At 40.2% G+C, this 24,403-nt stretch overlaps 1 long non-coding RNA gene across 2 annotated transcripts in view; it reads left to right on the top strand.

Annotated features, from left to right (window-relative positions):
- LOC123811654 overlaps nucleotides 1–21,635 on the top strand; it is a 31,082-nt gene extending 9,447 nt beyond the window's left edge. The window contains exons 2-4 of one of the 2 annotated variants that reach the window (XR_006784411.1): nucleotides 17,916–18,021; nucleotides 18,555–18,681; nucleotides 21,503–21,635. This is a non-coding gene — a long non-coding RNA (uncharacterized LOC123811654). The remainder of the gene's footprint in view (nucleotides 1–17,915; nucleotides 18,022–18,554; nucleotides 18,682–21,502) is intronic. The other variant, XR_006784412.1, reaches the window with a different exon arrangement.
- The last annotated feature ends 2,768 nt before the right edge of the window (nucleotides 21,636–24,403 follow it).

Genomic DNA, 24,403 nt, shown 5'->3' with positions numbered 1-24,403 from the left:
ATAACAATGTTTACTGTGACTTACAGCCCCAGTAATCTATTTCCATACAGAGTGGCTATGGTTTGGCAGGGGTCAGCTGGGCCAGGCTGGACTCCAGACTTCTGGCTGGGTTCAGAATTGCTCCATCTGCATCTTGCTCACTTTGCTGTAGTCACACTAGCCTCCCTGCTCCTTCTTAATATACCAAGACTGTTTCCTCCTTATGGCCTTTGCATGTCTGGGCCTTCTGACTTGAACATTTGTCTCTCAGGTATCTGCCTTGCTCACTTCCTCACCTTTGACTCAGGTGAGCATGGATTGATTCAGAGATGTGTGTGTGTGTGTGTGTGTGCGCATAAACGTTGGCTAATCTTGATGCTTTGCTATCCATCTATTTGTTGCACAGCAATGATTAGCTCCTTACTTATTGTATGTCTATGTCGACAATCCTACATTCAACCTCAAAAATTCTTTAGTCCTGGCAGTATGCCAAAAAGAAGTATTTTTAAGCCATCAAATTGGATTTGGATGAAAAGTAATGCCAGCAGAATGTATTACTCTGACAAATCCAGGATAGATATTTCTAACTGGTCAATGCCTTTAATTAAGATGCACTTACCTGCCAAATAGAAAGAGATGAGAACATAAGTACCAAATTAAGTACAACTGATCGATCTGCCACTGCTGGTGCTAGATTTTCAGCCTCGAACAGCAGCATCTGCTCCCTTCTAAATTATGCCAGGTATACTACATAACAGAGACCATATTCGTGTATTTCACTTTCTCATAATGGTTGGGCTTCATTGCTATTTCTTAAAATGGAGGCAGGCCTAATAAACTTCTTTTGAACTTACTAATGGTCTCAATTCTGTTCCTATACACTCCCAAAAGTTGGCAATCAAATAACTAAAAATATTCCTTGATACCACCAGAGGGTGCCCTCATTGTGCTTCTCTTCAGGAAGTGCATTCCAGAGTTCAAGGGAACTTTGAGAAACATTTGCCTGGGGTTTCTGGTTATCATATTTCCCCAACAGGCACCTGTTCAACTGGCATTTCCTGGCATGCACCCATCTTAGCATATTTCTTTGTTGGTTGAGTTTGGCTTGAAGGGAGGTTTCAGTTATTCATTACTTCACACCATCAAGTAAGTTCAGGTTTCCTTAGCTTGGAAACCAACCTAAGCAGAGAGATAAAAATAAACATGATCTTGGGTAACTCTACATGGGCATTGCTGTTACACTAATAGAGTGTTAATTAGTAAAGAGCGTTTAACTTTTTTATTGCCAGCTTAAACAAGCTGGTTTTGTTTTTGGCAGTGGGCCCCGAAATTGCACCTCACAGTGATTTGCAAATGTTAATTAAATACTTCAGTGCACATCTAAGTAGTTGGTATCATCGAACCCTTTTCCAGGAGGTGGAAACATGCCTTCAGCCAGCCTATGACTTACCTAAGGTTAGCACCCAGCTCGAGTCAGAATTCTGAGAAGGGCTCTAGACTCTGTGCACACTTTTTCCCAGATCTCTCCAGCAAGTCATAGTCTTTCAGAGAACAAGGACACGTCTTCCTTTGCCAGCAACTCCAGCATCAGAATTTTCCAGGACGGTGCTGATGTCTTAAGCCCTGCCTATTAGTCCCTATTGATACATTATAACCTGTCAGGTCCCGTCCGCTCATTTCTGTTTCTGAAAATGTGATCTTCGAGAGAGTGGTTCACAACATTCAATGCCTAGACTTCACCTGGACTTTTCACAGCAACCACTGCACTAAGTGTACCCCTTGCAGCCGTCTAAAGTCCTCTTTGAAAAGAGAGGCTTGTTCTTTCTACTGTGGTGGGGCCCAGGTTCTGGAGCATGGGGCTTGGTGCTCGAATGTGGGAAATGCTCAAGCTCTGTGAGGACTAAAGGGTTTCTTTTCTGAGTCAGTTATTCTCAGAGAACAAATAGCATAGGGGTCCCAAATCAAGGAGGTTCCCCATGCATTCCATGATGGTGTGTCCAAGGGAAACTGTTTGTGCTCTGCCCTTCCTGGAGTGCAGTGGCTGACAGGCAGGCTTGGCTAGTTTTGTAGAGAAGGGGGTGGAACCACCTCCAATGCCCAGACACCAGGCAGCCTGGCTGCTGGGAATGAGCCCTACAGAGTATCAAGCTCAGCACTTCCGTTCTGTCTACCTGGACACGTGCTGCCGTGCTGCAGCTGCAAACCCAGAGACTGAAACATGCCCTGGACTTTACTGTATGGTTTCCAGGTGTGATGTCAGGCTGACCTATCCCGCTGTGACTGGCATCTGAGAGCAAGCTGATCATTCCATTCTGCTGAGTTAGTAGAATATTCCCATAAGAGGTTTCATACTAGATGAATCGCATGACCTCAGGATGTGGTTAGCCAGGTAGAACTCACACCTGGCTCCTCTCCCAGGAAAGTGACCCATGAGGACCCCTCTGTCTTTAATTACTGAAGCAAGGGGAAGTCTCAGGGGAATCCTGACCTCCAGTCCAAGGTTCAGCAAGGGCTGCATACCTGGGATAAGAGATTTTACCTTCCTGGAGAGCCATGTGCCTGCTGTTAGCTTCCTTTCACCTGCTCTCATTGCTTTCCTTACTTTTCTAAGGCACAGCGGAACCTCATGAGTAATTAACCCTTCACAAGCTGTGTCACCAGACTATGGCCAATATGGGATTAGAGCATTTAGCTGAAGCAGCTCAGGTGTGTAAATATGCTTTATGGGTCGTGGAGCTTTGGGCGATACCCTGATGGATTTCCTGAGTCATCAGCAAGACATGCAGGTAGGTAAGAGATCCTTAGGGTCCTTCCCGCCAGTGGGTGCCTGAGCCTTGCTAGAAATGGGAAGTAGCTGACACACTCTGTGTCTACATGGACAGGGGCTGGACTGGGGGGTACAGTACAAAGGATTGAACTCACTATGGAAGTCATCGGACAACAGCTCAATGGCCAGACACCTTCCACCTACACAAATTAGGGGCAAGTTTTGCTGACATCATGTCACTTGATTGTCCCCCATAACTACTTCTGGAGCCAAGGATTCTTTGAGTGTTAATGACAGAGAGAGTTGGAATGTGTCCCATTCGTTCTGCTACCGTGTGTGTTGGGCCAAAAGGAAGGAAATAAGAGAAAGAAAAATAGGAGAGGAAAAGAAAGGTTCCTGGAATCTGCTAAACAGAATAATGAAATCCCAAACTTGGCAATCTCACGATGGCAACAGATGGAAATAATGACACATCTAGGGGGTAATCCCTCGGATATACCCAACTGTATAAATAGTGTGTATTAATTTATAATCATAGTTACTGTATAACACAATGCACAATACAAATCACCATGAAATGCTGGATTAAAAGTATTTTCAAATGCATGCTCTCAAGAAACTAAAGCCTCTAGAGGCCCCAAAGAAACAGCAGGAATCCAGAGAGGTGAGAAGTAACATTATAGTGGCCCCAGGGCTTCTGATGATTCCCCATGACTTGGAACTTCGTTTGTACAGCCGCATTTAGACCAGAATGTCCCCAGGCTGGAATATGATTATGATGGAGGCCCAAATAAAGTAGCGACTCCCAAGGGCTGCACCATTAGTTACAGGAAGAGCAAGAGAAAATTTTGATTCCACAAAAAGACAGTGCCCAGACTGGGGTGGCTCAGTGGGTTGGGTGTCATCCTGAAAAGCAAAAAGTTTCCATTTTGATTCCTGGTCAGGGCATATGCCTATGTTGTGGATTCGGTCCCTGGTCACGGCAAGCACAAGACAACCAATCCATGTTTCTCTCTCATATCAACATTTCTCTCCCTCTCTTTGTCCCTCCCTTCCCCCCTCTTTAAATAAATAAATAAGTACATAAATAAAATCTTTAAAAAAGAACACACCAAGAACATATGTCTACCAGCTTTGGCTCTAGGTAGAGGGAAAAGAAAAAGATTTGGAGAAGGAGGAGGAGGAGAAAAAGAAGGAAAAGAGAAGAAGAGGGGAGGAGGAGGCAGGGGGAGGGGGAGGAGGAGGAGAAGGCAAAGAAAAAGAAAGTCTCTCTCCCCTAAGAATTTATAAATAAAAATTGGCCCGAATACAGTTTGAGGCCAGAAATCATACTATCCCGATGGTTCAAAGACCCTCAAGTAATGATGCATAAGTATTTAGGGGGAAATTTTCTGATGCCTGCAACTGACTTTGCAGTGCATGCAAAAAATAAGACAGATTCATGGATGGATAGAGAGGTGCATAGATATGCATATACATAGATGTATAGATGCATAAGCATACACAAAGCATGTATAAATTACTCATAGAATCTAGGTGAGCATATAAGTCTTTACAGTTTTGAGTTTTCTTATTCACGACTTTTTAAATCTTTATTATATTTTTCTATTACCATTTAGTCCCCTTATATCCCCCTCCCCCCAGCAATCACTACACTATTGTCCATGTCCATGAGTCCTTTTCCTTTTCACTAAATCCCTCCCCACCCCACCCCTGGCCACTAGCTGTCATCTGTTCTCCACCTATGAGTCTGTCTCTGTTTTCCTTGTTAGTTCAGTTTCTTCATTAGATTCCACATATGAGTGAAATCATATGGTATTTATCTTTCTCTGACTGGCTTATTTCACTTAGCATAGTGTTCTCCAGGTCCATCCACACTGTCACAAGGGTAAAAGTTTCTTCTTTTTTATGGCCACGTATCATTCCATTGTGTAAATGTCCTATAGTTGTTTTATCCACTCATCTACTGATGGGCACTTGGGCTGCTTCTGTATCTTGGTGATTGTAAATAATGCTGCAATAAGTATAGGGGTGCTTATGTTCTTTTGAATCAGTGTTTTAGGTTCCTTCAGATAAATTCCCAGAAGTGGGATCACTGGGCCAAAAGGCAGATCCTTTTTTAATTTTTTGAGTTATCTCCATACTGCTTTCCACGGTGGCTGAACCAGTCTGCATTCCTACCGATACTGCAAAAGGGTTCCCTTTCCCCACATCCTTGCCAGCACTTGTTTTGTGTTGATTTATTGATGATAGCCATTCTCACAAGTGTGAGGTGATATCTCACTGTGGTCTTAATTTACATTTCTCTAATGATTAGTGACATTGAGCATCTTTTCATATCCTTATTGGTCATCTGTATGCCCTGTTTGGGGAAGTGTCTATTCAGGTCCTTGGCCCACTTTTTAATTGGACTGGTTTGTGTGTGTGTGTTGAGTTTTGTAAGTACTTTATACATTTTGGATATTAACCCCTAATCAGATGTATCAGTGAATACGTTCTCCTAGTCTGTGGGTTGTCTTTTTATTTTTTGATAATTTCCTTTGCTATGTGAAGACTTTTCAGTTTGGTGAAGTCTCATTTGTTTATTTTTCTTTTGTTTCCCTTGCTTGGGGAGATATATCTGATAAAAAATTTTCTATGAACAATGTTTGAGTTTTTGCTGCCCATGTTTTTTTCTAGGATTTTTATGGTTTCAGGTCTAACATTTAAGTCATTGGTCCATTTTGAATTTATTCTTGTGTGTGGTGTAAGTACATGGTCTAATTTCATTTTTCTGCATGTTTCTGTCCAATTCTCCCAACACCATTTATTGAGTAAACTATTTTCAGCCCATTGTGTGTGCTTGCTTCCTCTGTCGAATATTAATTGACTGGCATTAATGTAAAGGTGTGGGTTTAGTCCCAGGCTCTCTATCCTGTTCCATTGATCTATATATCTGTTTATGTGCCATTACTAGGCTGTTTTGATTACTATGGATTTGTAGTATAGTTTCATATTAGGTAGCATGATTTTTCCAACTTTGTTTTTCTTTCTTAGGATTGCTGTTGTTATGTGAGGCCTTTTGTAGTTCCATATAAATTTTTGAAATATTTCTTCTAGTTCTGTGAAATATGTCATTGGACTCTTGATAGGAATTGCATTGAATCTACAGAATACTTGGAGTAGTATGCACATTTTAATGATGTTAATTCTTCCTGTCCATGAGCATGGTATGTTCTTCCACTTATTTTGTATCTTCTTCAATTTCTTTCTTCAGTTCAAATAATTTCTGAGTAGAGGTCTTATACATCCTTGGTTAGGTTTATTCCTAGGTATTTTATTCTTTTTGAAGCAATTGTAAATGGGATTTTTTTAAATTTCCCTTTCTGTTAGTTTGTTTTGGCATATAAAAATGAAGCTGATTTCTGAATATTAATTTTGTATCTTGCTTCTTTGCTGAATTCACTTATCAGTCCTAGTAGTTTCTTGATGGAATCTTTGGGGTTCTCTGTGTACAGTATCATGTCATCTGCAAATAAAAACATTTTTACTTCTTATTTTCCAGTTTGGATGCCTTTTATTCCTCCTTGTTGTCTGATTGCTGTGGATAGGACTTCCAGTACTATGTTGAATAAGAGAGGTGAAAGCAGTCATCCGTGTCTTGTTCCTGACCTTCAGGGAAACACTTGTAGTTTTTGCCCATTGAGAATGATGCTGGCAGTGGGTTTCTCATATACGGATTTTATTATGTTTAGGTATGTTCCCTCTATTCCCACTTTGCTGAGAGTTTTTACCATAAATGGGTGATGGATTTTATCAAAAGCTGTTCTGCATCTATTGATATAATCATATGGTTTTTATCCTTCATTTTGTTTATGTGGTGAATCACATTTATTCGACTTGCGAATGTTGTACTGATTTTGCATTCCTGGAATAAACCCCACTTGATCCTGTTGTATGATCTTTTTGATGCATTGCTGTATTCAATCTGATACTATTTTGTTGAGGATTTTAGCATCTATGTTCATCAGTGATATTGGCTTATAATTTTCTTTCTTCATAGTGTCTTTATCTAGTTTTGGAATTAGGATGTTGCTGGCCTTGTAAAATGAGTTTGAGAGTCTTCCCTCCTCTTGAATTTTATGAAATAGTTCAGGAAGCAGAGGTGTTAGTTCTTCTCAGAATGTTTGGTAAAATTCACCTGTGAAGCCATCTATCTGGTCCAGGGCTTTTTCTTGTTGAGAGCTTTTTGATTACCACTTCATTCATTAGGTATAATCTGTCTATCTAGACTCTCTGATTCTTCCTGATTTAGTTTTGGAAGGTCATAATGTTTCTAAGAATTTATTCATTTCATCCAGGTTGTCCAGTTTGTTGACATATAATTGTTCATAATATTTTCTTACAATTCTTTGTATTTTTTGTGTCAGTTCTTATTTCTCTTCTTTCATTTATGATTTTATTTATTTGGATTGTGGCAGGAAAAGAAAACTCCAAAAGTTTCTTATGCTCTGTAACTGTAACACTTGCAAAATTTCACACAGGACTGTAGAAGCTGACAAGTCGTAACCAAAGCAATGGCCAGATACTCAAGGTCGTACACAGACTCCCATGATAAGCTCCTGTGCTCTGTAGCTTCTGCAAATTCCTCCTGTGTTTTCTCTTTGTCTCCCATATAAGGTAGCTGGACCTAATTTCCGCATTCGGCTTCTGTAACCTTGCTTCGCGCGTAGGTAGGAAGCCCGGGACTGTTTAAACCCTGGGAGAGTAAGGATCGGTGCTCAGAGGATTTGGATGTTAACCACCCCCTCTGGGCCCCCGGGTAATAAAGTTTGTGCTTCGTTATCTCCCCACGTGTGGGTGGATTTTCCACAACAGGATCTTTTATCTTTTTTTCTTAATAAGCCTGGTTAAATGTTGGTCAATCTTGTTTATCTTTTAAAAAAGCCAATTCTTGGATTCATTGATCTTTTGTGTCATTTTTTAGACTTGATTTCATTTATTTCTGTTCTGATCTTAATTATTTCCTTTCTTCTACTCACTTTGGGCTTTGTTTGTTGTTCCTTTTCAGGTTCCTTTAAGTGTGAAGTTAGATTGTTTATTTGAGCTTTTTCTTGTTTTGTGTTTTTTTGTTGTTGTTGTTGTTTCTTTTTTTGAGATAGACTAGTGCCCCACAGATTTGGGATTGCTGTATCCTCATTTTCATTTGTTTCAAGGTATCTTTTGATTTCTTCCTTAATCTCATTCTTGACCTATTCATTATTTAACATGTTATTTACCTTCCACATCTTTGCATGTGTTTCAGTGCTCTTCTTGCGATTGATTTCAAGTTCCATAGCATTGTGGTCAGAGAAGGTGCTTGATATAATTTCAAACTTCTTAAATTTATTGAGACTTGTTTTGTGTCCTAGCATGTGGTCTATCCTAAAAAACGTTCCATATGCACTTGAAAAGTATGTATATTCTGCTGCTTTGTGGTGAAATGCTCTGAAGATATCAATTAAATCCATTTGATCTAGTGTGTCATTTAAGGCCACTGTCTTCCTTGTTGATTTCTTCCTAGAAGACCTATCCATTGAAGTCAATGGGATGTTAAAATCCCCAACTAAAACTGTATTTCTGTTGATCTCTCCTTTTATGTCCATTAAGATTTGCTTTCCACATCTAGGTGCTCCTATGTTGGGTGCATAAATGTTTACTAGGGTTATATCCTCCTATTGAATTGTTCCCTTTATCAGTATGGAGTTTCCTTTTTTGTCTCTTACTATAGCCTTGGTTTTAAAGTCTATTTTGTCAGATATAAATACTGCTACCCATTCCTTTTTTCTTTTCCATCTGCATGAAACACATTTTTCTAACTCTTTACTTTTAGTCCATGTGTATCTTTCAACCTGAGGTGTGTCTCTTGGAGATAGTATAAATAGGAGTCTTATTTTCTTACCCATTCAGCTACCCTCTGTCTTTTGGTTGAAGCATTTAAGCCATTTACATGTAAGGTCATTATTGATGGATACATATGCAGTGCCATTTTGTTGTTAGACTGTTTTCCTCTCCATCCCCCCAACCCTTTCTCTTCTTTTTCTTAAAGCAAGCCCTTTGACATTTGTTGCAGTACTGATTTGGTGTTAACAAACTCCTTTAGCTTTTTCTTATCTGGGAAGCTCCTTATTTCTCCTTCAATTTTAAATGATAGTGTTGCTGGGTAAAGTAGCCTTAGTTGTATGTCCTTGCTTTTCATCACCTTGAATATTTCATGCCAGTCCCTTCTGACCTGAAATGTTTCTGGTGAGTAATCTGATGAGAGCCTGATTGGTGGTCCCTTGTAGAAACTACCTGTTTTTCTCTTGTGGCTTTTAGGGTTCTCTCCCTATATTTAAGCCTTGTCATTTTACTTATGATGTGTCTCAATGTAGGCCTCTTTGGGTCCAAGTTGTTTGGGACTCTCTGAGCTTCCTGGACTTGTGTCATTTTTTCCTTCACCAGATTAAGAAAGTTTTCAGTCATTATTTCTTCAAATAGGTGTTTGATCCCTTGCTCACTCTCTTCTCCTAGTATTCCCATGATACAGATGTTGTTATGCTTCATGTTGACCAAGATGTTTCTTAAGCTTTCCTCCTTTTTTAAAATTCTTTTTGCTGCTCTGCTTGTTTTTTTCTACCTTGTCTTCCAAAACACTGATTCTGTCCTCTGCTTCCTCTAACCTACTGTTTATTCCTTTCAGTGTATTATTTATCTCAGATACTGTATTCTTTATTTCTGACTGATCCTTTTTTATGGTTTCTATGTCTTCTTCATGCTGTTGAGTATCCTTATAACCATTATCTATTTACTCTCCATCTGACAAATTGCTTACCTCCATTTCATCTAGTTCTTCTGGGAAATTCTCTTGTTCTTTCATTTAAGGTCTGTTTCTTTGTCTTCCCATTTTGGCTACTTCCTTGTATTTTCCTCCTTAGATGTTGAACTAATCAGACATTTAACTGACCAGCTATTAATCTAATCAGATTATAATCAGCAGTCAGGCTTAAGCACCCCAGGGCAGGGCAGAGTAATTCTTGTGGGCAGTGCTATTGCTTCCCCTCAGGCTGATGCCATTCAGACAGGAGTGCTCTTCCTGAGAGAGATGCCTTCTGCACATAGATTCTGGTGGCTGTTCCTTCAGTTCTCTCCCCAGAGCCACCAACCCCAGATTCTCCTCAAGCATCTCTATTCCACTCTGCGGCCCCTTTGCCAGCACCCAAGGTAAGTGGCTGCAAACAAAATTTTGTGCTTTGTCCCTCTAAGAGGCTCTCTGCCTCTCTAGCCATCTCTCTCTGGCCAACATAACCCCTACTGCTTTTCACTGCTGGGTGTTATCTGGGTTCCTTTCTGGCTCTGGTGCTATAGGCTATGGAGCTCATCTTGGGGTTTAGACCACACACTTCTCAGGGGGAACCCCCTGGTTGTAGAAATATTTCTCCAGCACTTTAGCTGCCACCACTGGGAGCCTAGCCAGCCCTCTTGTATCTCCTCTGCAGTCTGTACCAGTCACATTGTGGTGTAGTGTTTTCTTCTGTCTATCCATGGCTATAAGGCTTCTCTCCAGCTACTGTTCAGTTGGTTATTCAAGATGATTTCTCTACAGTTTAGTTGTAATTCCAGGTTGGTCCTGGGAGGAGGTTAGTATAGCTTCCATTTACTCCTCCTCCATCTTGGATCTCAAGAATGCATGCATTTTATTATCCCGCAGATCAAATATGATCTGCGGGATAATAGAAATGGGGATATTTTTGGTATTTTACAGAAAAATACTCATTCATTATTGACATCCGTGCTTTCTTTTTCTGCTGTTGTGTTTCAGGATTAAATTCTGCTACCTATAGTCCAGGGTTCTGAGATGTCAAGCATCTTAACTGCTGCTCTATCTGTTGCCAAGTTGGTTATTAAGTCACTCTCTCAGTTCCAAATCCACCTCTTTGTTCTCTGCTGTGTTGCGTTAGGACTTATTCGTGATACTTTACATCCCCATTTCTTTAGGTCTTCTTTAATGTTTTTCTGTAAAATTTAATAACCTTCTCCATAGATACCTTACATATCTCTTTTGTTGGATTTATTCTTAGAGACTTAATATTTTTAAATACTATTGTAAATGTACTATAAGGATTTTTCAAAATATCTAGTTTTCCAAATTACCAAAAATTAATGTTTGAAGTTTTGAATTTTTTTTCATAGATTTGGCTGCAAATATATTTTGTCTGTTTGAGTATACCAATTTGAAAATCCATTTTCTAACTAATCATCCCTTTTATAATTGTAACTGGTATGTCCCAGACCTCAGCCCATGATATATTTCTACTGATGCTCAAAATTAAAATGGTCCTCTATTCCCATGATGCTTTACTACAGGAAGTCCAGGGTTTATCTGGTTGTGTTCCTTCCTGCAAGCACTTCCAAGGCTCAAGCAGAGATAATTTCATGTTGCACAGATCTCTCCTGGGTGCTGATTGCTGTGGGCCGTGTCTCTTTCCAGTCAGCTGATGCTCAACAATCCTTCACCAGGACACTGCTCATAGGCTGCTAGTTTCCCCAAATTGGTTCCTGCTCTTGTCTGAACCACCTTTTGTCAAGTGTGAGTGTACAGCCATCCTTTAATTCCTTGGAGTAGTGGCTAAGCCTGGAACTAAAGTTTTAGGTATTGTAGTGGGTGATGGATGAGGGAGACAATGTAGAGAGCTGTGGACAACTGCCCCCAACTATGACCCAGGCTCAGAGTCATGCCTCTGTGACAGAGGCAGCTTCTCTCCACCATAGTTTTACTCTTCAACTTTTTAGTTCAAACCAACTCTAGCAAGACCCAGAGAGAGGAATGGGTTCTTGAATCTCTTCCCTATGAGATCTGCCTCCCTCTTACTCATTTCCTATCCCAAGATTGTTGGCAATGGAAAATTCTGCTCTATGTAGTGAAAAACTTATCCCATACCAGAGGGAGTGGTCTTCTGCAGTGGGCCCTAAGCAGACAGTCATGTCAGAACATAATGACACAGTGTAGGTATATGAGGCCTGTCCAGAAGGTAGCCAGTCATGTAATTTGAAAAATAGAGACATGTATTGAAGAAGATACAAGATGCAAGAAACATTGTACATAGGACAGTGATGCCTTAGTCCCTTCAAAGTAGGCACCTTGGGACCTCACACAGTTCTCCCAATTGCCATCGGCTGCCCTGTTGTATTTTCTTTAATCTTGTCAATGGACTGAAATCTCTTCCCTTTCAAAGGTGATTGCCATTTTGGGAAAAGCCAAAAATCACAGGGTACCAAATCTAGGGTGTAAAGGGGCTGAGCCACTTGGGTGATTTGATGTTTTGCCAAAAAACTACACGAGATGTGATGCATGAGTGGGCACATTGTCATGATGATGTTGTTCATCACCAGTTGCCCATAGCTGCGGCCTTCTGAATCATCCAAATAGTTTCTGTGGAAGAACATTCAAGCTTAACAGAAAATTTTATGCACATTCACTGCTCTACTTGCTCAGTCATTTTGAAGGTAATGGCCACACATACACATGCTCACTGAACAACGTCCACTGCCCCCACTGACTAGTATAGTGAAGTCGTCTTTGTTCACACATGTGCATTCCAGTCCACTCTCCTTGGCTGCCAGTTTACATTGATGTCACACAAACTGTTCTTTTTATATTAATAATGGCTGGATTTTTTCCAGATATACCTCATATTCTGGGTTATTCTGTCTTAAATAATTCTGCATCAATATGATGGGTGTTATGGGATGTACTGAAGACTGGTTCACTGGACAGTTCTAATCTGTTCCCTCGCAGTTTGTACTGTTCCATGTGCCTGGCCCTCAAAATGGTTGGCTCTAGGCAGAAGTATATCTGAAGGGAAGATGCTAAAACCCTGGGGAGAAGCTTGTTATGGTGGAGTCTAGAAACATGGATTGTAGCAATGCCAACTGTGCTTGGACCATCTGTGAGGGGAAGACACTGGGGACTGAGGCTGATGGGCTGATCTCATCAGGTGTGCATAGTGTTCACCATTGCTGTGGTGGTCAGAGTGCCCAGGGCCACGGCAGCCCACCTGTGTCACTGCTCAGCCATGGCCCAAAATGAAGGGCCACAGAACCAACTCTTAGAGAAAGAGAGAGAGAGAAAATCCAAACTCCCCTCTGGGCAGAGTGAGACTTCTCATGGTTGGGGTACATACACAGGTGGGTGGTAGAATGGAGACAAGATGCCTAAGGACAGTTTTCAGAGGTCAGACTTGAAAAGGTGAGACAACCCAAGAGATCTTGCATTTTCCAGAAGCTGAGAAGAGAGTGCTGGTCATAAGTGCCCTGGTACTCAGCATGGCTGATAGAGTGCTTTCCAGGTGTTCAGCCCTTTCCTTCCACAGTCCTGGAAGGAGGGCACTACTTTATTCCAGAGTAAAGAACAGCAAAGGCAGAGGGTGGCAGCCAGGCCATGGCCCAGCTCTAACTCCACAGCCCTTGCTCTTAATCCCTGCTGTGTTCACTTGTTCATACAAAGAAACAAACAAAAAAAGGCAAAAACAATGAAATGCTATTTTTAGTTACCATATTTGGCAAAATTTTAAAAAGAACACTTACTGTAGAAAAGGAAGCCTCATATAATCATGAGCCCAAGCCCTCTAGAAATCCTTGTATCCCAAACTTTGTGTCAGCAATTATGTTTCTGTGATAAAAACCTCTGAATTTACTGTAAAAAAACATACCCTGAAGTGTGGACAAAGTATGACTACTTTATATAACAACTTTTCCATTAATTCTCTTGGATATTCTAGCCACAAATGGGAATAAATTTTTTCTCAAATAGTCATGCCCATTTCCAGTTCATGTTTGTGGCATTGTCTTAGAACTTCCAGCTCTAAGTTACATGGATGTCATTGTTATCTGCATTCTGCCTACTTTTCTGCCAACCTATCTAGAACTTAATTCCTCCAGAATGGAGAAGTTGCTCATTTGACTGGTCAAAATGCAGGAAATCTGTCCAGGCCTCATGTGTTAATGGGCATGGTCACTGTCTATTAAAGGGGCAGGCAGCCTTGCTCTATCTCCTTCACTTAATGCACCAGGATCTTAAGCTGCACCCTGCCCCACCCTCACAGAGGATTAGCCTGAGCATGCTGCTCATCGCTTGGACTTCTTATGTGTGGAACCCACCAGAAAGGACAAGACCCCAAGACCAAGACTCAGGCTTAGGGAGTACTTAAGCTGCCTTCTCCAGTCAAGCCTTGTCTAAAAAGGTCTGTCCTGGAGGATATTAGGCTCTGGTCCAGCTGTCAAATGATGCTTACATGCCCACCTGCTCTTTCTCCTTATTTAACCAGCTCTTAGGAGCTTCATGGGAAGAAGTGTTTGGTGAGATGGGACTCAGGCATCCCTTGGATATTCAGGCCCACACTATAAACCCCACTTATTCAGCTCACTTTGGTCCTGCCTGCACGATTTCACTTTCATCCCATGTGGTAGGATCAGAGCTGAGTCAAAGTCCCTTTCTGGCTGCAGTCGTCTCTTCAGTTTTCTTCTAAGTGGGCACCATGTAGCAAGGTGGCTCAACTCCTGCATCATCGAGCCTTCTCTGCACATCCTTTCTGGCTCTCCTCTCCCACAGTCAGTCCTGGAGCCATCATCATGGCTCAGGCTTCACCATGCCAGGGTGGCACTGGGCACTGGGGGCAAACCTGATCTTTTTGGCTCCTGCCCTCCCTCCCTCCTCTCTCTATTTTGGCAGGAATGGCCTGGATTTTCCTCCCTTGGTTGGGGGCTTGTAGGAGATTAGAGGGAAAGATGGCCACAGATTAAGTCACAGAAAATCAGATGGTTTGTAGCAGCCGGGCATGGTACTACCCTTCTGCCCACATGCTGAGTGGAAGGGGTGGGGAGAGGGACCTGGGTAGGGTTCTTGCTCCTTCCATTCCCTGGGCTGTTCCTAGGGTTGTGGCTACAGTGGTGCCCTGGGCAGTGTTACGAGAGCATCATCCAGGGTTTAGAGGTGGTTGTGGATGTCCATTCCAAGTGTCTCCCTTACCCAACCCCACCTCAAAGGAAACAGGGGTACAAAACTAGGAGAAAAACTAAAACTTAGGGGGGAATCTTCAGAGGCTATTTAGATAGTTTCAAGCAGCATGAATCATTATAAATTTGTCTTTGAAAGAAAAAGGTTTGGGGATCATAATGCATGCATGCAGGGAAGGATGGTACCATGGCCCGCTCATTCCTGGCCCACCAATTGCAAACGGCTTAGAAGAAGCCAAAGCAACACTTAAAACTTCCAAAAATGTGGGCCATATCACTAGGCAAATTAATTTTTTTGGCAAATTTGTCCTCCTTTGGAAATCAGCTCAAGTCTCTGAAAATCTTAAACACATATTTTGTCCTGATTTTAGCAGGAATGTCTCATAAGTTTTTCTATTATTTTTGCCATATTAAATAAATTCTATATTTAGATTTTTAAAGCAGTTTAATTAGTATTTTTATTTTTAACAGTATTTCTAGTTAAAGTTTCGCTCCTCCAAATCTATTAAAAGAAATTACTCTAGCATAAGGGCCTTCTTTCCCTATCATCAGAGCTTTGCAAGTGAGTCTTGGGAGGAGTGTGGGCATTTTGTGTTTGACCCACCACTTGCTTGCTGTAAAAATGACGTGACATAAGTGGAAAGAAGACAGTTCTCTTTCTGTATTCTTTGGTACATTTTTCAGGAACCAGCAATCCTAATAAAGACAATCATTTTTTGACTCATATTTAAATCTTAATTAGCTCTGATATTGCAAGGGCAAATTTTTAACATATTAATTTCTGTTACCTAGGAAAATCCAATAATACTGTACATATCTAGAAGCTGTCTACTTAGCAGATTATTATTCTGACAAGTAACTCATTGAAATTCACCGTGAATGAAAATGAAAATTAATGGCAATTTTCCTTTCAGCAGATTATGATATGGAGTTGAAATATCCATTCTCACTGCTCATAGCAATAAAAGCAAATCAAAATTGCCCTGAAGTTTGAGAAGGAAGTTTTTCAGTATTTGTTTATCCCCTTTTCCTTGTTTACTTTAATGCTTTCTATCTAGAAAATACTTCCAGATCCCTTTGTTTTCAATGACAGATTATATCCTCCATCCCCAGCATACATTTGTGTGCCATCGGCCTGTGTTGTGTTCTTGAAAATAATGACTACACCTCTTTCCTTTCCCTGTCATCTGTTACTAAGCATCACAGAATGCTCACTGTGAAGAGGACCTTCTCTCCTTTCATGAAAGCCCAACAGAAGCCCCTGGGATCTCTGAGGTCTTTGAGCCAGGACTGGATATGCTAGAGCAGCATTATGCATGAGCAAAATAACTGGGCACTCACCATGAAGCCATGAGGCCACTTAATCCACCAATGTGTTTTATTTCTTTAGGAATTTTTGTTCTCCTGGACTTTTTTAAAAGATGCATGGGCTTCTATACACAATATATTATGCTTTGAGGCCTAGTATGAATACCAAAGTCCAACCTGGTATACCTCAAATCTTATGGTTTCCTCTATGTTCCATTCTCTAAGGTTTGCTAGGATTCCAGGAATGCCAGTCCTCTCAAGACTCTGACCAGGAAGTTCCCACCAATCTTGTCCAAAGGTCAGACAGTCAGTACAATACTCCCTGTCTCCCACTCCCCGTTATCACAGGGGATATGTCCTAAGACCCCCAGTGGATGCCTGAAAGCAGGGATAGTACTGAACCCTATATATACTATGTTTTGCCCTATACATATGGTATATAACTTTTCACTTAAAGAAAGCACTTTACAGCTTCTCTTGGGCATATCCAAATTGCCAGCATTACTCCTTTTTCCTTGGGGGTCATTATTTGGTAAAATAAGGAATACTTGAACACAAGCACTGTGATACCATGGACCTTGGTCTGATACACCAGAGGGCTGTAAAGTGACTAATGGGCAGGTAGAGTACATACCATGGATATGCTGGACAAAGGAATGATTCATGTCTCAGCTGGCATGGAGTGGATGGCATGAGATTTCATCACGCTGCTCAGAACAGTGTGCAATTTAAAACTTATGAATTGCTTATTTCTGTAATTTTCCATTTAGTATTTTCAGATCACAGTTGACCATGGGTAACTGAAACCACAGAAAGCAAAACCACAGAAAGGGGGGGACAAATGTACATACCCTAACCCTATGCAACACTGAACCCTTTCCTTGAGCAGCCACGACTCCACAGCATTCTCTCTTCCCCTTCTGTGTGCACAATTCTATTTACAGTTGCATTTGTCAATGGCATTCATAATTGCAATTTGTCTTGATGGTTTGAAAAGAATCTGTGATGGCAGAGTTGGAAACAAGTGATCCTATTTAAAAAGATAAACAAGCATTTAGAGACTACCTATTATCATAGATATAAAAACTTTGATCTTGGATACAGAGAGCAGATTGACAGCTGTCAGAGGAGAGTGGATTGGGGTCTGGGTGAGAAAAGTGAAGGAACTAAGCAAAGAAAAAAAAAACATTCATAGACTCCAACAACAGTATGGTGATTGCCAGAGGGAAGTGGGGTGGGGAAGGTAGAGAGGGTACAGGAGGGCTAAATGGTGATGGAAGGAGACTTGGCTTGGGGTGGTGAACACACAATATACAGATGATGTATTGAAGAATTGTATACCTGAAACCTATAAAATTTTATAGCCAATGTCACCCTAATAAATTCAATTGAAAACAATTTCGACCAACTCACCTCACTTATTTTACCTTAGAAACAAGTGTGCAAGGTTGATCGATTTTTACAGAAGTATAAAGTTCTAAACCTGCCCAAGTTCACTTGGATAATCAGGAACCAGGATTTGTGCTCCAAAGCCCATGCTCTTTCCCTCACTAAGCTGGGAAAGGTTAGACCTGTGGGTATAAGGCAAAAGTAGCCAAAATATCAAAGACTCAACCAGACTGCTTTGTAGTAAAATCCAAAAAACTATGGACAGTTATAATGATGTGAATTCTTGCTGTAATAATAATAATTGTAAAAAATAATGAAAAATTAGTATGTGTCATGCCCTGTGCTAATTATATCATTACCATAAGGTGGGTGCCATTGTTTTTACAAATGACACTGGGAATAGGCAGGTTTAGATGCCTCATTCAGGGTCTCCAGTCTGGGTCTGTCTTTCTACCTACAGAGGCTAGTGCTCCCCCGACTCTGCTCTCTGGCATGTGGCTGTATTGGAGACACTGCTGGGAGCACCATGTGTGACTAGCTGTGCCTGCAACCCTCCTGATTTGCAGGTAGGATTATGTAGGGAGCAAAATTGTCAGGGCTGGAATTTAAAGGGCTATTCAAATCATAAGACCTCTCTGGCTTTTCTTTCTCTCTTTTTTTGAGGGGGGTGTTATTTTTTTTAATCTTTTAAATTTTGTCATATTTTTAGAATTGTTGTTCAAGTGTAGTTGTCTCCATTTCCCCCCATCCTCCCCCTGCCCCAGCCATGTGATACGTCTTTCTTTCTGCCTGACATCACCGCTAAGCCCTCTTTCATGTCAAAGAATTAGGGTAGGGATTTCTGAAAAACAAGATTTATTGAATCCAGAGGAGTTTTCAGTTAAAAACAAACAGGACTTCTACTTTGGATAAGAGAAAATCCAACCCTTTAACTGAGGACTAGAAAAACTAGATAAGGCTTTAACAGGTAAGTTTGTTAATGATGCTTCAATGAAAGATAAATCCTCATTGATCATTTTTTGGAAGATGCTAGGGAATCAACTCATTTCCTTTACATTATAAAGTAACCAAATAGTTAACAAGAAATTTCTCTTTTTAGAACTATTCCAGCTAATAACTGAGGAAGGCATGCAAATTAGAATATCATCATAAATCTCCAAGGAATTAATGGATCGGGACAATAATTATGAATGGCTACTAACATTACAAAAAGAGACAGAATTAGGGTAAGTTTAAATGCCATAGAACTTACCATTCTTATTGAAATTCAGCCAAATTTTCTTGCATAGATGCACCCAGAGTTCTCAAAAGTCCTTGGTTTATTTCCAGAGTTTTAAAAATGTTAATTCTAATAATTTTTGTCCTTTTTATTGTCATTTCTGTGGAAGGCTGAATTTTCTGAGGTCCTTATTCCCTTGGTTTCACTGATGTTAGTCAGATTTGTTTAATTTTAACATACTTTTTGTCTAGACATTTCACAGCGAAGGAGATATGAAGTGTTCATATGAAGAGATATTCAGTTTCAATCAGGAAATGATGTCAAACACTTTTTACAAGCATTTACCATAAAACAATTATTGTAACTTGATATTAATATAATGTATGATTCTAAAATGAATGAAATAAAGATTAATATACAGTCTCAAAAATTTTTAAAAAGGATGAAGAAAAAGTACCTATATCTCTTCAGCCTAAAGACAACTGCAATGAATACTTAGTAAATTCCCTATCAGAAGTTTTCCTATGCAAATAGATGAATGGGCTAATAACTGACTATAACAGAATATTTGAAGACATAATAGCTAAAAATTTTCCAAATTTAATGAAAAATACAAATCCACACATTTGGAAAGCTCGATGAACTCCAAGTATAATAAATTCAAAGAGTGCTACAACACGGCACATCATAATTGAATTGTTAAAAGGTTTTTTTTTAATTGTTGAGTCTGGGTCTCATGTTAGGTGTTCCTACTACAATAAAAATTTTCAATATTATTTATTTGGAATTAAATTTTTTAAAGGAGAAATTAACATACTTGCCCTGTAAGAGATACTAAAGAGAGTTCTTCAGGCTTAAAAAAAAAAGTATTAACTCAAATCAACATAAAGAAAATAGGATTACCAGTAAAAGTAACTATGTGAGTAAATATAAAGGACAGTAAAAAAATATTTTTATTTGTAACTTTTTTCTTATTGTGTTAATAAGACAACTGCATAAAGCAATATATTTAAATCTACATTGATAGACACAAAATGTATAAACATGTAATTTAAGACAATAAAGGAAATATAAGAATGGAGTTTCATAGGAGCAAAGATTTTATATGCTGTTGAAATTAAACTGGTATTAGTGAACTAGATTATTATAAATTAAGTTGCTAATTATAATTCCCAAGGCAACCACTAAGAAAATAAAAAAAATGTAGAAGAAATGCCAAGGGAATTAAAATGTTACACTAGAAAATATCTGACATGAAGGCAGTAATAAAGGAAAAAAAAGAACAAAAATGACCCAAGATATAAAGAAAAGAAATAAAATGACAGACATAAACTTTACCTTGTCAGTAGTTACATTAAATGTAAAAGGATTAATTCTCCAGTTGAAAGACAGAGATTTGACCATACGCTGACTAAAAGAGACTCATTTTAGATTCAAAGAAACAAATGGGTTCAAAGTACAAGGATGGAAAAAGGTATATCATGTGAACAGTAACCAAAGAGAGCCTGAGTGGCTATACAAATACCAGACAAAATAGACTTTAAGGCCAAAATTGTTATTAAAGACAAAGAACATTTTATAGTGATGAAAGCACAACCCATCAAGAAGAAATAACACATTCACATATGAACCTAACCAGAGAGCCCCAAAATACATGAAGTAAAAATTTATGACACTGAAGGGAGAAATAGATGATTCAGTAATAATACATGGAGACATCAAACTCCCACTTTTAATAATGATGAAGTATAATAAGAAATATACTTGATTTTGGCACAAAGCTAATAAAATTCTTGGAATTTCTTAGGTGATAGGAGTGTCTTTTCTTATTAATAACAAGCCTCATTTAAGCACACCTGAATGTATGCTGATGAAGTAGCTTAAGGTGGGATCCCTACATAGCCTCCCTCAGGATGGCATTGGCCATCAGAAAGACCAAATTATTATAGGGTTGGAATTTTCACCCCACTCACCAACCTCAGGCAATGGGGGAAATCCTAGAGATTAAGTTTATAAAAACTCTTGAGCAATAAGCTTTGGTGAGCTTCTGAGTTGGTGAATGCATCCACATGCCAGCAGAGTGGCACACCCCAGATGCATGGAGAATGAAACTCCTGCACTTGGGAACCTTCTAGACCTTTCCCTATGTACCTCATCATTCGATTCATCTACATTCTTTATAATAAACTGCTGAATGTAAGTAAATGTTTCTCTGAGTTCTCTGAGCCACTCTAACAAGTTAATCAAACCCAATGGTGAGGGCATGGGAACTTCTAATTTGTAGCTGGTTGGTCAGAAGCACAGGTAACAATCTGGACTTGTGATTGGCATTGAAGTGGGAGCAGTCTTGTGGGACTCAGCCCTTAATCTGTGGAATCTGACACAATCTCCAGAGAGAAAGTGTCAAAATTGAGTTAAATTTGTGAGACACCCAGTCAGTGTCCACTGAGAATTGAAGAATTGCTTGTTGGTATTAGAAAATATTCCAGAAATTAGTAGAACAACTAGACAGAAAATCAAAGACAGAGACTTGAACGATACTATATACCAACTAGACCTAATAGACACCTGTAGAACATACCACCCAACAATTGCAGAATATAAATTCTTCTCAAATGCACATGGAACATTCTTTAGGAGGCACCATGTGTCAGGCCATAAAAAGCTTAATAAATTTAAAAGGATTAAAATCATACAAACTATGTTCTCTGACCATAAGAGAACTAAATAACAGAAGGAAACTTGTCCATGAGGCTTTGAGATTCTCTTTCTCCCCAGCTGCATTTGCTACTGAGGTTCGTTCACCTTACCTCTTTGTCCAAGGGCAGGTCCTCTTTAGGTCTGCTGACCCTTTTGCACACCTGTACCATACTGGGGGCATGTGTCTCTGTGAAACTGTCTTGAGGTCCAGCACCAAGATGCCTCACTCAGCCATGAACACAGCACTTCCCAGGTATCATGTTGGAGGTAAGTCTTCCATCCTCCCAGGCTATATGTGGAAGTGCCAGGCCCCAGATTTTCCAGAAAGAGAGATAGCTATTCAAGGCAGAATGTATAAAAATTCTGTGAAGAGTCTGAAGACATGGAGATATAGAAAGGCGATCTATCAATATATCTAAGGGATTATTCCCATTATTAGAGAGGGTTGGGAAGGACATCATCCATGGAGGGTAGAATAAGGGAAGAAGTCAGAGTGGTGTAGAAGGACAAGTATGAAAGTTTTCATTGGCAAAGGCAACTGGACCATGGCAGGGACAAGGCTGATATAGGAGCATCAAGGCTGTGGATAGGCCTGAGTAGCAGAGGCCTGTCAAGGCACATGGGCCATGGTCCTGATCAGCAACATGAAGTCCTTGCTCAGAGTTGCAAGTAGACTGTAAGATCTGGTATCCCAAAGAGATATACTTGGAGACCATGTTTCAAGGGGATGAGTACCAGGCCCTGGTGATTGGGAAATGAGGTTCAGTAGCTTCAAAGAGTTTCACTTCCTGAGATAATAAGCAACGTTTCCAAAGAAAAACTTCCAACATATCACCCACTCATGGTTATTAATAGAAACTGGTTTTAGACCTCCAATCTTTCAACTGTGGCTGGAACAAAAAGCCCACATGAAAAGCCAGCAAAGGCATTCCCATGTGCTTAGTAGTTGTGTAGCTTAATTAAAATTATGCTGTTCAGTAAAGATGTCTTGAACACTTCCTTATTCTCAGCACGATGCTATTGCTGTAGATTCAGCAAAGATGACTCAGAATTGTGAATCCTTCCTTAAAAATCATTGATTAAATATGAAAATAAGTGGGCTTGCTTGTTATTCCTTTTACTTTTACACATTTACAAATTAGAAAAAGGCCTTGGTCAGATCATGTGTCCTGACTTTTGACTCAGAAAAAGCCAACACTTTAACACCCTACTGTGTAAATGATGTGCAAGGACTGGGCCCAGTCTCCAGGGTTTTACCTGAGTCAGGGCAAGAACAAGGGCAAAAATGGGTGCTATCGGCAGGGAGCACCTAAGTTCAAAGTCAGTGAGCTGTACCTAGTCTAAAACCCCATATAAGTTAAAAACATTCCTCCCAGCCCCTAGGCCACTGGGAAAAGATCCACTTGCCCTCTGAGGTCATTCAGTCTCAAGCAGCAAAATTTTATGATGCCTAAATAGGCACTCTGAGCAGAAGAGAACACAAAGCACATTACTTTATGAATTTCTTTGGATATAATGGGAAGAGTATTAATAGGCTTCCATGTCACAAAGCCTAGGTTCTTATTCCAGCCCTACTGCTGGGATTTGTGGGGCTACAGGTAAGTTCCTTAACCCACCTGACTCCCACTTTGCTATCTACAAAAGGGGAATGGTCAGACCTGCTTCACAGGTGTGGTGAAGATTCAGGAGGGCCTATTCAAGAATGTGTAGATGGCGCATTCTTAAATAAGTGCTATTTTTCTTTCTTTAGTGGAAAGAGATGACCCTAGCCAATTTAGCACCAATAGAGGACTCTTCACACTGCCTGGGGAGAGACGGATCACCCTGGGCTCCTCTTACTGCATTTATTTGGATGACAAGTATCAGGGCTTCATCTAAGTAGAATGTAGTTGCACAATGGAGCTTTCAGCTGGAAAATATACAATTTGCTTCCCTCTCCCTCTGCCACCTCAGCCCTTCTCAGCAACCTTCTGAATAATGCATGAACTCCTCAGAAGGCTGTCTTTACTGCTCCTCCAGCCTGATCCATGCTCCAGCAGAAAGCGGGTCATATATCTTCTCTCTTTAGAAACTGTTGTGTCCTGGAACACAGCCTGCCTTTTCTGGGTCTGGGCCTTTCACCTCCCAGGCTGACGTCAGTCCTGTTCTCTTTGGGGCTCTGCACAGACTGAATAGGGATTCTGCAATAAGTCCCCACTCTGGAGTTTTCAATGGCTATCGCGTGGGGAGAAAGACAGCGGATGTGTCCATGGCACCAGCTGTCTCTGATTATGTGGTCTGAGAACCCTTGGGTCACTAAGCCATGCACTGAGTTGGCAGAAGTTCATATAATCATAGAGTCCTACCCCAAGTGGCATAAAGAGGAGCATTGTCTTGGGAGCAGAAGAGATGATTGGATGAACAAGGCTGGTATTGGCAGTGCTTATTATTACCTGACCTCAGTTGATTCTGTGCCCAAACAGTAAAATATGGGCAATTCACGGGATTCTTTCTTTCTTCCTCTCTTTCTTTCTCTCTCGCTTTCTATTTATTTCCTTCCCTTTCTTCTTTCCTTCTTTCTTTTTCTCTTTCTTTTTCTCTTTCTTTTTCTCTTCTTTTTCTCTTTCTTTCTTTCTTTCTTTCTTTCTTTCTTTCTTTCTTTCTTTCTTTCTTTCTTTCTTTCTTTCTTTCTCAATAATTACACAATACCAGCTATGTAAGTATGCTTGCCACCAGTGGTATTCTCAAACGGGTGTCTTACAGATCAAATTTTACATTAACATTTTTTTTTTTCTGTATTGAAAGACTAATGCTTTCTTTCACCAAAAGTTTATATCTGTCCTGGCCCACAAGTCACAAATTAAAATATGGCAGAGACTGACCTGTGAGTTCAGTTGGAAATCACTTTAATTCTTCACAGTGGGGCTGCCACTGAAGGTTCCATGTATCTGTCCTGAGCTGAGTCTTTAGGACAACTGATGAACTTTTACCTCATCCATGATTAGCACCTTCTCTCTTTCCAAGTCTTCAGCACTGTCTGCAAGCTCCCT

Source organism: Phyllostomus hastatus, unplaced genomic scaffold (genome assembly GCF_019186645.2).
Source record: "Phyllostomus hastatus isolate PE091 unplaced genomic scaffold, TTU_PhHast_1.1 phas_scaffold_78, whole genome shotgun sequence".
NCBI classification, from domain to species: domain Eukaryota; kingdom Metazoa; phylum Chordata; class Mammalia; order Chiroptera; family Phyllostomidae; genus Phyllostomus; species Phyllostomus hastatus.
The sequence above is the reverse complement of the archived record's forward strand: the minus strand, read 5'-3'. Positions and strand labels throughout refer to the sequence as shown.